At 36.4% G+C, this 14,386-nt stretch overlaps 2 protein-coding genes across 6 annotated transcripts in view; one reads left to right on the top strand and one right to left on the bottom strand.

Annotated features, from left to right (window-relative positions):
* The window catches only part of LOC129763015 (acetylcholinesterase), a 92,511-nt gene that overhangs the window by 35,866 nt on the left and 42,259 nt on the right, over positions 1–14,386 (bottom strand). The window lies entirely within an intron of this gene.
* Positions 8,532–14,386, top strand: part of LOC129763019 (inhibin beta chain-like) — a 108,406-nt gene continuing 102,551 nt past the window's right edge. The window contains exon 1 of the mRNA XM_055761726.1: positions 8,532–8,635. The gene's annotated coding sequence lies outside the window, so the exon portion shown is untranslated. The remainder of the gene's footprint in view (positions 8,636–14,386) is intronic.

Genomic DNA, 14,386 nt, shown 5'->3' with positions numbered 1-14,386 from the left:
TTTGGGAATTTTCAAAATATATTCATGTGAAAGAATTTAATTGAATGTTTTCTATCCATGTAACATTGTTACCAAATATGTTTCAATCAAGTGCTATTAACAGGTGGTTATCGAGTTGGCATTAACCACTGGTGGGCTTCCAGTATCGAGGAAAATGTGGAAATATCTAATCGTTACTGAAAATAATCTGCCAGTTCCTTTGGGAATTTTCAAAATATATTCATGTGAAAGAGTTTAATTGAATGTTTTCTATCCATGTAACACTGTGACCAAATACATTTGGTTTTGTGGTTTTTCAATCAATCGCAATCAACAGGATAGCTTCTGAAGATTATTCTTCCCCATCAGTAGGATATTTCCGTATCCAATATTGGATGCATAAAACCTTGTTCCTCCAACGTAACGCTCTCGTTTTCGAAGTTCTCCAAATATTCATTCATTCAGAATGAATTCAGATTCAACTTCATACAAATGATCTCTATATCAACGAGAGTCCTACGTCACCCTTGCGGTTATACCATAGATATAACCCACTTCCTGTTTTTTTTTCAAGTTTTTAGTCCAATACACTAAATTCAGATCTATATTGTCAACAAATGGACCGTTTGAAGCTAACGATTGAACAGAAACGTCCAGAATTGGCTAACTGAAGAGGTGTTGTGTTCCATCAGAACAACACAAGGTCACACAACTCCGGGAGCTTGATTGAGATGTTTTAATGCATCCACCGTATAGTCCGGACCTGGCAACAAGCGGTTACCAAATTTCTCTCGCATTGCAAAACTTCCTAATTGATTCGAAATTAGGACCAAAAGAAGATAAAAATCTATTGCTAGAGGTTTTCGTCAATAAGGACCAATACTTCTATGAGGGAGGCATTATGAAGCTAACTTCAGAATGGCAACAAAACGGTGTACATTTGACCTCAATTGGACAATACGAAGCATATTAAAAAAAAATTTGCATTTCACGCAAAAATAATGGATTACTTTTCCCCCAACCTGATATCTTCAAAGTATGTCCATTTACCATTTTATTTATTTATTGTTGTTTCGTCTTCGATAAAACTCGCACAGACTACTCTATCTAATATTTTAATACTATTTTTAAGAGCAGTGTTGCTAGTCATGAAATCAAAATGTGCACTGATTTCATTGAATGCTCATAGGCGTGAGTCCAATGGATTGTTGAAGCCGTAACCGGCCCGGTGTACAGGTACAGAGATTAGCTGTGTGAATCTTAACTGCCGTGAAGAGACGTGAATAGAAACATTTTCTAAGAGTTGGGGACAGTCAATGTTGTTGCGCAGTAGGTCGAAGATCATCATTTGCAGAATGAGAGTTTCAGCAGAGATGGAGGAATTTCATCGACTACAGGCCCTTTTGATGCATCTAGATCATGCAAGGCTTTCAAGATTTCATCTGGAGAGAAATTCAGCGTTGGCATATTCAGGTTGTGCTCCTGGATGCGATCGAAACTTGCAGCGTGCAGGGGCGATGAAGTTGAGTTGTACACTGTCTGGAAGAAATTCGCAAACAGATTAGCGACATCGCCAGGAGAGCTGGCAGTGATTCCATCGAACTCCATTGTATCCGGGATGCGATTGCCTGAGCGATACGATTTCACGCACTTCCAAAATGCCGATGGGTTTCGCTTAAGATTTGCTTGAATTGTATATATTCTCCGTACCTGGACCTCAACAATGCGTTGTAATTCGTTTCCGTTAATCTGAAACTATTTTTATCTTCTGTTGATCTTGTGCTCAAATAGCGTTTGCGTGCCTTCCGAAGTACGTTCCAAAAGTTGCGTAAATCAGAGGTCCACCAAGGTTGCGTCGGAATTGGCTTTACTACTCGTCGTTGGAGGGGAGTTTGCGCGTAAAGAATTTCATACAATTTGTCGTAGAAACGTTCAGCTATAATTTCAACCGAGCCTCCGTCCAGGAGTTGAAGCCAATCAATAGAGGACAGTATATTGTTCAACGAGTCAAAGTTACACAACCTGAAATTCAATACAGATGGAAGAGACGCATAGTCAGAGAAGTTGGCCGGACTGTAGATGGCGTCCATTTTTAAAACAAACGGCTTGTGATGTTCATCGGCTGCCAATAAAGGGACTGTAGGCTCTTGAAGGTTCGCAATGTCCGGTTCACTTATAGCGCCAAATCGAGAAGTCTGCCGTTCGAATTTGGAAGCGAATTCACTTGAGTTAATCCCAAGCTTAGCATCGGTACAGTAAGTGCCAGTTCCTGTTCCGTAGATGCGGTTAGATGGTAAATAGTCGTTCATGTCCTCATCGAAGACCCAACTCAAAAACGGGAGCTTGTAGTCGCCTAGTGCCAAGATTACATCAAAGTTTGAGTTTGAGATTACGGTCAATGTTTGAGTTTTTTGAAAATCGAAAAATCACCCATAAAAGTAAAGGAAATCGGGGTTTCAAAAAAAAAATTGATGCCAAATGTCTTAAAATGGCATGAAGCGTCGAGATCTAGTGTCATCCCGAATTTTTTTTTTGTGTCAGAAATCGGTACTCTGGGACTTGGATTTGGATGACAAATGTCTTAAAATTGCATTACTCGTCGAGATTTACAGTTATCTCAATATTTTTTTTTCAAAAATCAATTTTTCAGACGGAAAAACGACCAAGTGCCAAAAACAAATTTTTTTTAACAAAAAATGTTATCGAGATAACTGTAATTCACGACGAGTAATGCATAATGGCATCCAATTTTTGTTCAAAACCTCGATTTTCGGTGATTTTCAAAAAACTCAAATTTTAACGTCTGCGACAGCAGTAAATGAAGTCCGAATGTGATAATATTTTGCATATGGTATATTATTGTGCAAATCAACGTTTCGTAGCAATTTTTTCCGAATGAAAAATCGAGATAACTATTTTTATTGGCACCCTAAACCATACTTTTCGTTTCGCATGCCGATAAAAAACTAAGTCCCAGAGTGCCGATTTCTGACAAAAAAAATTTCGGAATGACACTAGATCTCGACGTTTCATGCCATTTTAAGACATTTGGCATCAAATTTTTTTTTTCAAAAACCCCGAGCTTGGGTGATTTTTCGATTTTCAAAAAACTCAAACTTTGATCGCTTTGCCACACTCTCCCTTAAATCCGATTGAGTTGGCTTGCATTTTCGTTTTTATAAAATAAAAAGTGTAAAATGTACCGAATTTTCTCTTTGTTGACCTCCATTGTTAACACCCTGTAAATCACAACTGAATGAAGCAAACAAAACACAACGAAAGAATTTTTGTGAGTGTGAAGTATCACTTTTACAACGAGCCTAAACTTGAAATTGTATGATCGATACCACGCGAGATATTGATCACAAAAGCCAGCCAACGAGAAAATAATGGATAACTTTTTCCTCAACCCAATATATATACTAGGGTGCCAATGAATGTATGGGAAAAAATCGACCCTAAAATTTAAAAAAAGTTACCCTATGCAAAATGTTCACCACCTCGAAAAAACACCCTATGCCAAATTTCATCTCAATCGGACATAAGGGAGATTGGCGCAAAGCGGTCAAAGTTTGAGTTTTTTTGAAAATCGAAAAATCACCCATAAATGTAAAGGAAATCGGGGTTTTCAAAAAAAATTGATGCCAAATGTCTTAAAATGGCATGAAGCGTCGAGATCTAGTGTCATCCCGAATTTTTTTTTTGTGTCAGAAATCGGTACTCTGGTACTTGGATTTGGATGACAAATATCTTAAAATTGCATTACTCGTCGAGATTTACAGTTATCTCAATATTTTTTTTTCAAAAATCAACTTTTCAGACGGAAAAACGACCAAGTGCCAATAACAACATTTTTTTAACAAAAATTTTTATCGAGATAACTGTAATTCACGACGAGTAATGCATAATGGCATCCAATTTTTTTTCAAAACCTCGATTTTCGGTGATTTTTCGTTTTTCAAAAAACTCAAATTTTAACGTCTGCGACAGCAGTAAATGAAGTCCGAATGAGATAATATTTTGCATATGGTATATTATTGTGCAAATCAACATTTCGTAGCAATTTTTTCCGAATGAAAAATCGAGATAACTATTTTTATTGGCACCCTAAACCATACTTTTCGTTTCGCATGCCGATAAAAAACTAAGTCCCAGAGTGCCGATTTCTGACAAAAAAAATTTCGGAATGACACTAGATCTCGACGTTTCATGCCATTTTAAGACATTTGGCATCAACATTTTTTTCGATGACTTTTCGGCACATATGAGGCGGTATCTCGGTCATAACTTCACGAATGTTGTCTTTCAAATGTTCAAGAGTTTGCGGAGAGTTGACATAGACACGGTCTTTCGCATAACCCCACAAAAAAAGTCTAGCGGGTTCAAATCGCATGAACTGGACGGCCAATTGGCCTCACCAAAACGCGAAATTGTGCGTCCCTCAAATTTCGTTCGCAATATGGCCATGTTCGGTCGTGTGGTGTGGCACGTGGCGCCGTCCTGCTGAAACCACATGTCATCCGTATCCATATCTTCAATTTGTGGCAAAAAAATCGGTTAACATGCGGCCATAGCGCTCACCATTTACAGTTACCGTCTCGCCGTCCTCATTTTCAAAGAAATACGGCCTGATGACTCCACCAGACCATAATGCGCACCAAACAGTGACTTTTGGCGGATGCAATAGCCTCTCAACAATCACGTGTGGATTTTCTGAGCCCCATATACGGAAATTTTGGGTGTTCACATAGCCTCCGAGCTCGAAATGTGCCTCATCGCTGAAGAAAATTTGATGCGAAAATTCAGCATTTTGCTGCTGTTGTTCGTTCACCCAATCGACGTATGCCCGACGCATTCAATGGTCACCACGCTCTAATTTTTGTACCAGTTGGACTTTATATGGATGTAGGTGCAAGTCCAAATGCTAAATTCGCCACAATGATCTGTTTGACAAGCCCAATTGCTGAGCACGCCGTGGAATCGAAACATTCGGGTCATCCTCCACACTGGCAGCAACAGCAGCAATATTTTCGGCCGAACGCACATTACGATGATGCACAGGTTTCACAATATCCGCTACGGATCCAGTTTGTTCGAATTTACTACATTAGCGATTGTGTGCTCTGTAGGCCGTTCATGACAACCAAAATCCGTCCATAATGCTCGAAAAACATTTGCATTTCATCATTTTTATAGACATTCAACTAACAATATGACGCTTTGGTTGACAGCTATGTCAAACGGTTGTCAGCGCAGGGCTGTATACTTTCGGAAGCCCGAAATGGAAAACCCTGTATATACCCTCTGTCCAACTTCTATCAATCCACCTTTAATATATTTCGTTGTAACACAGACAGTTAGCATTTCAACAAGATATTTTCATGCATTGTGGAATACTTAGAATAAAGTATATTTGTCGTCAATTTCGTTCGAAAGAGTCGTTTGTTTATTTATTGGGCTTAAACATGATAATTTTAGCTGTCCAGTTTTTATAAGACCATTTCAAAATTCGTAAGTATTATCAATGAAAAAATCAAAATAATCGGCAGATTTACATGTCAATAATTGGTAACCTCGCCATTTCGGTTAATGACCTGGAAAATTCGTGTTGGCCATGTTATTTTGTTTTACAGATCAGAGTTCTGTTCGCAAGTTATTAGAACTTCTATGGTTTCAGTAATGAGTCGTGTTTTTTGCGTCGTCCACATATTTTTCATGACAGAAAAAAATCCTTTCAACAGGTGCGGTACTATCATGTAGACACAAAATATAGAGCGATTTCACACCAAAACAGTCGATTTTTACGGGACCGTCTACGTTTTTTTGTGTAAGACTACGTCTTTCAGTAAGGGTGCCAAATTAAAAAACAGATCACGATTTATAAAATACAGATAATGGTTGGAACTACTTTCGCTACGTATGATTGTTAATAATTTGCACACCAATCGGAACGGAAATTTTCTAAGATTTTTTTTCATGTGCTATACATAATAATTCTCCAATCCGCAAACGATTCGAATTAACGAAAATTGGAAGCATTCCCATTCGTCAAACCCATTTGTTTGCTTACCAACCCGTGCTACCAATATGGCGCAACTAAAGCATTCGTGAGATACAATATTCATACCACTGCGAATCAAATGCAGCGTTCCTTCTATGGGCATCGCGAAGAGAGGAAATATTGCAATGTAAGCTCCGCCTGTTCTTAACAGAGCATAAATAACCCATGCAAATCACACTCTCTAGCAAGCAAACAACATTTTTCCCTGATGCTGAAAAGTATTACAAAGGTTTAGCACGATACATAGGAATAGTGGAAGGAAACGCGAACAGTGGTGCAATTTTGTTCGATGGTCGACCTCCATGCCGTCTGGCTAGAGATCAAATGTTATGCATGACATGTACATTTTGTTGATTTTATGCATTTTGAGGCATATTGAATTTTATAACATTTCTAACAAGAAACAGTTGTAAATTCAGGGGTATGATTGGACTTATTGATGACTTTTTCCAATCGATCATTAAATTTTCGTGAATTCAAGCATTGTTTCCTGGTTGAAGTGGCGTCAAAGTGTTGCGTGTTTCAAGTCAGCTGCTTTTGACAACTGGTTCTCGCGTGTGCTATATATTATTATTATAGTCTCGATAGATTTCGACAGTTTCGTCAGGTTTTAAGAGCTTTCGGTGGTACTTCGCACTCCAAACGTATTTCGTGCTAAGCTGAAGAAATACAGAAGAAGAGACTTAAACTACAGTAGAAAACACTTTTAACTTCTCAAGGTAGGACGGAATTTCCACAGTTTTTATTGTTAGATGATCAATTTTAACTACGACTGATTTTCTATAAGAGCGTGATCATTACATTTTTGCGAGAAATCATTTATCGAAAATGTTGGAAAATCAATTGCCTATTTAGGAAAAATACCATTTCAAATACACCGTTCAAAAACTCAAAATTTGAATTCAGTATTGAAAACTTGTCAAAACATGCCCCGTCGATTTTTTTTTATATATTTTGTTATAGAATCATTTTCAATTTAACAAAGTTCGACGTACAGTGGTGCCATGTCGGATTAATCATAATGGAGATATATATTTTTTAAAATCAACGCTTTACGAAATTGTAACCATTAAAGAAAAGTAATAACAAAAAATTAATCTAAAGGTGATTCTACATGATCCACTGTATAAAAAGTGCTATCCTATGACTAGCTGTTCCAATAAAACTAATACTAATATATAAGATATAACCAATTTTATGTGTTTGAAAATGAATAGTGTGTTTGTGAAATGATAGAGAATGTATACTGCTGCTGGACAGTGTGACTAAGGTTCCAACATCGTACAGAAATTTCACATCCAATGTTTTATTACTTTTCTGGCAATGGCAACGATTTCGCAATGTATCGAAATTTCATAAAATTCATGTAGAGGTTGAAATATAAAAGTTAGAGCCTTAGTCCTAGTATAAAATGTTATATATAGTTTCTCCTGTGGAACCGCATGTAAATTCCAAATTTATGTTACTTTTCTCAAACGGTTACGATTTCACAAAGTATTGAATTTCGTAAATTTTCGAAGATTGATATCTCCATTTTGTTGAGTTTACCACGGCACCACTGTACGTCAAACTTTGTTAAATAGGAAAGAGTTTTCAATAGAAGTATACAAAAAATATCGAAGAGGGGGTGTTTTGAGATATAAAAGATTTTAATATCAAATTTAATTTTCGAGTGAGAATTTTTAACAGTATATTTGAAATGTTATTTTTGTTAATGTTATATGAACTATTCATTAATTTCCCAACAACTTTGTCAAACATCATATCTCAATGGGACATCTGGATTTAGAGGAACGATTTTTTGAAAGAAAGATCAATGATTTTGAATACGCTCTTTTGAAAATTCAGTCGTTCTTAAAATTTGTCAAATTAAAATGAAAGATGTTATTTTTGGAAGTTTCCATCATAAGTACCAAGTTTAAAAAAAAACCGAGAAGGTCTGGTCAGCGGCCAGCTGATTTGGGATGAAATTGATCCACAGTAAACGGATTATACTGTATTTCAGTTCACGTTGTTCAATTTTCATTCACACATTTAAATTCAAATCATAAACATAAAGCATTATTTGCAGGAAAGGAAAAGCCAAAAAAAATTATTATTATTTTTTCCACAATTTAACATTGAAAAAAAATCTGAAAACGTACGAAAATCTTCCACTGATAGTGCAAAATAAATAAAAGGGTGAAACGATACTCTGATTTTCCACTGTGATAATTCAACATCGATGCAGCGACTGTAAACGACGATAACAACTTTCGCTTACTACACCCCGGTTAACATGAAAAATTGAGCGAATTCCAGCAGCCGGCGTTCACTACCACTACGGAACAATGTGGCCCGATCATGTGGAGTCGGTATATAAGTATGTGTATGAGAAAAGCGGAAAACTCATCGACGCTATGTGTAAAACGAGAAGGAAGAAAAGTGTGTATACTTATCAGTGAAAATATCGGTGGCGATGGCGGCGGATGGTCGATTGTTTACTTTGCCCTCACTGTCAGTTGAGCTGTTGGGCTGTTTTCTGGTTTCTGCTGGCATGGTTTTGATCGATTCGGACTGAACCCCAGAGTTGTACATAGAGACGAACCGGAAAAGGTGAGCAAGCCCGGCAAAAGCCATAAACAGAGCGCAAGAGAAGAAAACTCTGTCTGTGCCCGGTTCGAGAGGGCCCGTCGTTCCGTCGTATTTTATCGATAAAAACGGCGAGGCGCATCCCAGGCGAAATACATGCTTGTCATAATGAGTATTGACTGGCTGCTATAATACGCTCTTATTTTAGCTAACAAATACTTGTTCTAGCTTCAAGAGGTATTAGTTAAAACCACCTGTAGCATAACTATGCGGGAGATGTTCTTCCAACGCAAGGTGAAATTTCAAGGAGTGCATTTCCCTTTGCTATTATGACAAGACATACAATGTTAATCTGTTTGTAAACATTCCTGTAGCACAAATTTGAATGCTACTATCGAAATTAATGCTAAAAACCATTATAACAATTACTACTACAGTAACGTTTCGATTATATCACGCTCGGAAAAAAAAATCGCGTGATATAATGGAGAGGTGATATATTCGATACAGTTTTGGAATAAAAAAAAAAACTATGTGTATCTCCAATATGTATAATTCAAACAATTTTTCCCTGTGACATGCAAAATATATAGAAAAACATTTATTACGTTATTTATCACATGAGCTGTAATACAACATGTTACATATTACACAATGCAACATAATATATCAAGATTATTGTTGCGAAGCTTTTCCCTTATATATTTTTAAAACAGTATATGTACCGTTCTGAATCATATTTCGGACACTTTGTTCTAATATCTTGAAATGCTTAATGCACTGATGATATAACTAACTATGATATAATTAATATCACAATTGCTTCTTCAGAGTAATCCCTAGGTTTCACTATCACTTCATTTGAGAATTACATTTGAAGTATTACATAGTAGGAAAAAATCCATCCAAAATTCAAAATCCACTCATTATTGTTTGTGTTTGACATTTACTTAGCGTGAGCACGTAGAATTCACCCCTTCATCAATATTAAAATTTCTCTCGTTTCATCTGTTCTTATCATCGTTATCAGGTCAGTGTGATTGCTTGATAAGTGTTTCGCAGTTGACTATGAAATATAATCAAGTGTAATGTAATTTTCGTTCAAAAAATTACAAAATAAGGTGTCCGAAATTTGATTTTTTTTATAAATGGTGTACGAAGTTTGATTCTTTTTCGCTTGATTTGAAAAGCGTTTTATTCGATGATGTTTTTATGTTTTCAATCAAATAGGTACCAAAGTAGAAAGCTTAAAGGCATATTGAACTAATTTATTAAAAATATCAACCAAATAATACCTGAGCATAAAGTTGAGATCTATTTTCTGCATCATATGCCTTAAGCGTCCGAAATATGATTCAGAACGGTATTAATATATGAGTATGCTGATGTTATTTGGTCACATATTTCAGAGTTGTTACTTCCTGTTGAAATATGTATGCATTCACTCACTTCTTCAACTTCCTTAAAATCATCTTCATTCCTTTCTAATTGCCCGTATATTAGATACCTTTCTAGACTGATAACATGTGACACTGTGACATTTTTTTTCTACCTTGAATTCCGATACATCTATTCGAGTGTCAGGAGCAGGAATCATAAACAAGCTTGACAGAGTATTTATTAACTGCACCACACCTATTCGCTTTCAAGATTCAGTGATTGGGGTTAAAATTAAAGTGATGCTAAAACTCGAATAGTAAAAAAAATCCAAAATAATACATCTTTCAACGTTTTTAGTGACTTGTTCAGTGTTTCTGAATTTTACATGATTGTCGTTTCTAATTTTTTTCGGTAGATTAGTTTTATACTTCGAATTATTCCCTGGTCCATTTGTTGAACAATAGATACTACATTCGGCATTTGTAGAAAAAGCTCATATTAGTAAAAATATTAATAAAGCTGGTGCGCAGTGCAGCTATCCATCATATTAATAAAACGGGTTTAGGTTATAGTTTTTTTTGTTGTCAAAAACTGACAAACTTCCGGAACAAACTGATTTTGGAACCAGCAGAACTTCGGTAGTACAGTGGAAGTGACAGATCTTTCAATCATCTAACATTATTCGAACTTCCAATTTCTTCTTGAATGACTTTAACGTTCCCAGTGGAACTTTTGCCGTCTCAACGTAGTATTACTTGCGTCATTTTTATAAGTACTTAGTTGAGATTTCTATGCCAAGTAACACGCCTTGAATGTATTCTGAGTGGCAAGCTCTAGAATACGCGTGACCACAGTGCAAATCGGAAGAAATTTCTTTGACGAAAAATCTCCCGGCCAGAACGAGAATCGAACCCGAACCCCCGGCATGATAATGTGTGACGCTAACCACTCGGCCACGGGAGCTTCCAATTACGTATTATGAATGACAGTTTAAGAGTATCAGTAAAATAGGAACACGATATGAAAGTTATTCGGTTTTGTCGGTAGTGATTTCTGCAACAGTTTTTTTTTTCTCCGAATGAGTTAATGTTTTTTTATATACTTGGTTGAAATTATTCATTACGCGATAATCGGTTGAAGACTTTCCGTCACAAACAATATTTGGAGCTTACGAATGCCGAATCTCTTTTTAAAATTAAGGCACTACTATACTAGAACGACGCTCCAAAATTACGTACAAATGTCTTAGTTTGCAATTGAAAGTTAGTTTAAAGAAACTGAAAAAAAAGAAAATGTTATTTTTGATGCCAAACTTTCTGGTGCCACTTTCTGGTTGATGGTCACGTAGGTCTTGATACGGAAGTGGTCACTTCCTATAACATTTAAGTTGGATATCGTCAAAAAACTGATCAAAGCTCAAATTTATGTAAACATACCACCAATTCGATTCACGGAGTGTTTTTATCTCGCCTATTTGTCGTTCCAAAGAAAAAATACAAACTTCAATTCGCAAAAGCTGTCACAAAAATGCATCACCGGTTACCTTCAAATGGAACATCAACAATTGACGTAATAAAATACTGTACTACTGATTCTTACACGAATCTAACTTGAGAAATGGCACAGGCCGTACATTTCATTCCAAATAATCAAATAGATGGTTGCTCAGAATTTAGAATGATTTTGAGCTTTGAGTGCTTTGAGACACCCCCAAATCATGTCCGATTAAGCTGAAATTTTGCACAGGTCATTTTTTGGGCCAATACACAAAACGTGTCGGTTCTTTAAATTCGATAATTATTTTTTCCATACCTTCAATGCCACTCAGGTTAATTCCCAGAAGGTTGATTTTCGGTCAAAAATCTCGACGTTTCATGCATTTTTAAGTAAATTAGCATCGAAAAAAAATACCTTTCCAAATTTCCTTTAATCCCTCCTTGGAAGGTTTTCGAGGATTAAAAAATCAAAACTTTGGGTGCTTTGAGGCACTCCTAAATCAAATCCGATTGAGCTGAAACTTTGCACAGGCCATTTTTTTTGGGTCAATAAACAAAATGTACATGGTCGATTTTTGAAATTTGACATTATTTTGTTCTACAATCTCTCGCCATCTTTCGTCATCTTTCAGGCAGCCTTAAAATTCTACTCACCGAATACATGTTTGTTTTCTCTTTCTGATCATAGAGTTGCAGTTTTTGCACACGAACAAAATTTGCAAAATCACCAAACGAGGAAACCATATCAACAGTGGATGAATTGTTGAATTTTTTAATGGGGATGTTATTTGATTCAATTATAGATATATTTAGTATAATTTCACAATTAATTTTGATTCTATTTTGAATCTGACCAGTAAATGTTATAAAAAATCTAATTGAGTTTTGATTGATTGATTGAATTGAATTCAAAATTATCTATTGAGTAATATTACACTCTGAAACGTATTTCTTCAACAATTACTTTGCGGCTACTTGTACATACACATCATACAGGGTAATGTTGTTCCTTAAACTTAATCTCGTTATTATTTCTGTAATTCGTCAGATATTCTGATTTCATGAAATTATCTACCATTGTTTTGAAAAAAAACCTCGAAACATTTGTGCATGTTGAAAATAATTCATTAAGGGTGCAAAATCTGAAAACAGGTGACGTTATGAAATTATGAAATAAAGTTAACATTAATAGCTAGTTTTGCTGCGAATGGATGTTGACAATTTGCATACCAATCGAATCGGAATTTCCCTAATATTTGTTTGAAATGCTATACATTACAATCCCCTAATCTGTAGATGGTTTAAATTGATAAAAATTTGAAGCATTTCCATTTTCCCACACATTTGCTCTGTCCATTTGTGTGACCTGACCGTGCTGCCAATAATGGGCAACTTATGCAGCCGCGATGACGTAAACAACAAAGGGTAATAACGAAATGCGAATACTTGCGACGTAACTCTTGCGCAGTAAGTACGCTGTCGCTAGCGTAAACATATTGCATCTCCTATGAGGAAAATGTTTAAGAACCTCGTTTGATGGTCATCGAAGCAACATAGTTGCTGGTCGAGCGTAGAGTGAGACTGAATTGTCTTTCTCAAGACTGGTGGAGTTTGGATTAAGTTTGTCCACAAGGGCCCTTCTAAGGGCTAGAGAAGAATGAACTGGAGCAGGAGTATTTTCAGTCTCCTTTCATAACCAAAGCAGCGACCATCGCTTGTTTTGTGTTATCTTCGTTTTCCTTCGAGCTGTGGACGTGACAAAGCAGGCATAATCATAATATTTTCCGCCAAATTGTGTAGGGGAAATCAAGCTAACCAGCATCGTTCGTTTAATTCAGGGCTATGGAGTCGGATTCGGGGTCGAGGAGTCGGAGTCGGAGTTGAACCAAAATTACCGACTCCGACTTCGACTTCCAGTAAAATGACCTAATAAAATCCGAATATTGAGCAAAATAAATTCATTACTATCATGGTTAATAATGCGAACTAATTAGGAAAAATGCTTTGTAAAAACACCGTTGAACAGCCAGATTATCCACTTTAATGATACACCCCACCAGGGTCCATCAGATTCTCTAGCAATTTGGAGTCTGCAAGGAAGAATAATGTCATAATTCAGCTTACGAACAATGTGAAGAGCATGAGATCATTCAATTTGGAAACATTTTTCCATTTTCCAAAACGCGAAAGTAAAAAAAACATCAACATCGTGATTCGTTATTAATTCTATCACCACTCGAATATCACCACTTCTTGACCCTCTGCAGACATACAACAATTGAATAATATTTTGGGTCTTGTTGTGATGCGTTAATTTTATTCATACAAGACAAACGTGTGATTGTATCTGCGAAATCAGAACGCTCGCATAAAAAATTAGACAAATTTTACCAATTTTTCATGCGTTCACTTTAACACCTGGTGATAACTAAGAAAATTTTGACGTAAACAGTAAAGCAACTACGTTCCAGAGTTTGTGTGTACTGGGCCATCTCGTTGTGAAGAAAATGGACATCGTCAGGTACTGTGAGTCCGTCGGATACGCCCGTTCCGGTATCTATAATATCCTTTCATTTCTGGAGATAAATGAGAACATTGAACCTGAACCTGAACCTGTCGGTAAATCTTGCAGCGATAATCCTGGATCTTCATCTTCATCAGATAGCACAGATTTCTATGCTTACCTGAATAACATGGAAGCAAATCAACGTCGCATCAGAGAAAGGAAAAAGAAGGAAACTCGACGCTGAATATCTTTCGAACTGAAATCCAAGCTTGTTTGCCAGAGATTGAAAAATATGACGGATCGTGCAAGATGATAGTACATGAAGTGATTCCAGTGTCACTGATTTCTTCGTGGATGTTGTACGAACGATTACTGCCATGCCACCAATCAAGT

This window comes from Toxorhynchites rutilus, chromosome 1 (genome assembly GCF_029784135.1).
Source record: "Toxorhynchites rutilus septentrionalis strain SRP chromosome 1, ASM2978413v1, whole genome shotgun sequence".
In the NCBI taxonomy this organism is placed as follows: Eukaryota; Metazoa; Arthropoda; class Insecta; order Diptera; family Culicidae; genus Toxorhynchites; species Toxorhynchites rutilus.
This window is presented reverse-complemented; position numbering and strand designations above follow the sequence as displayed.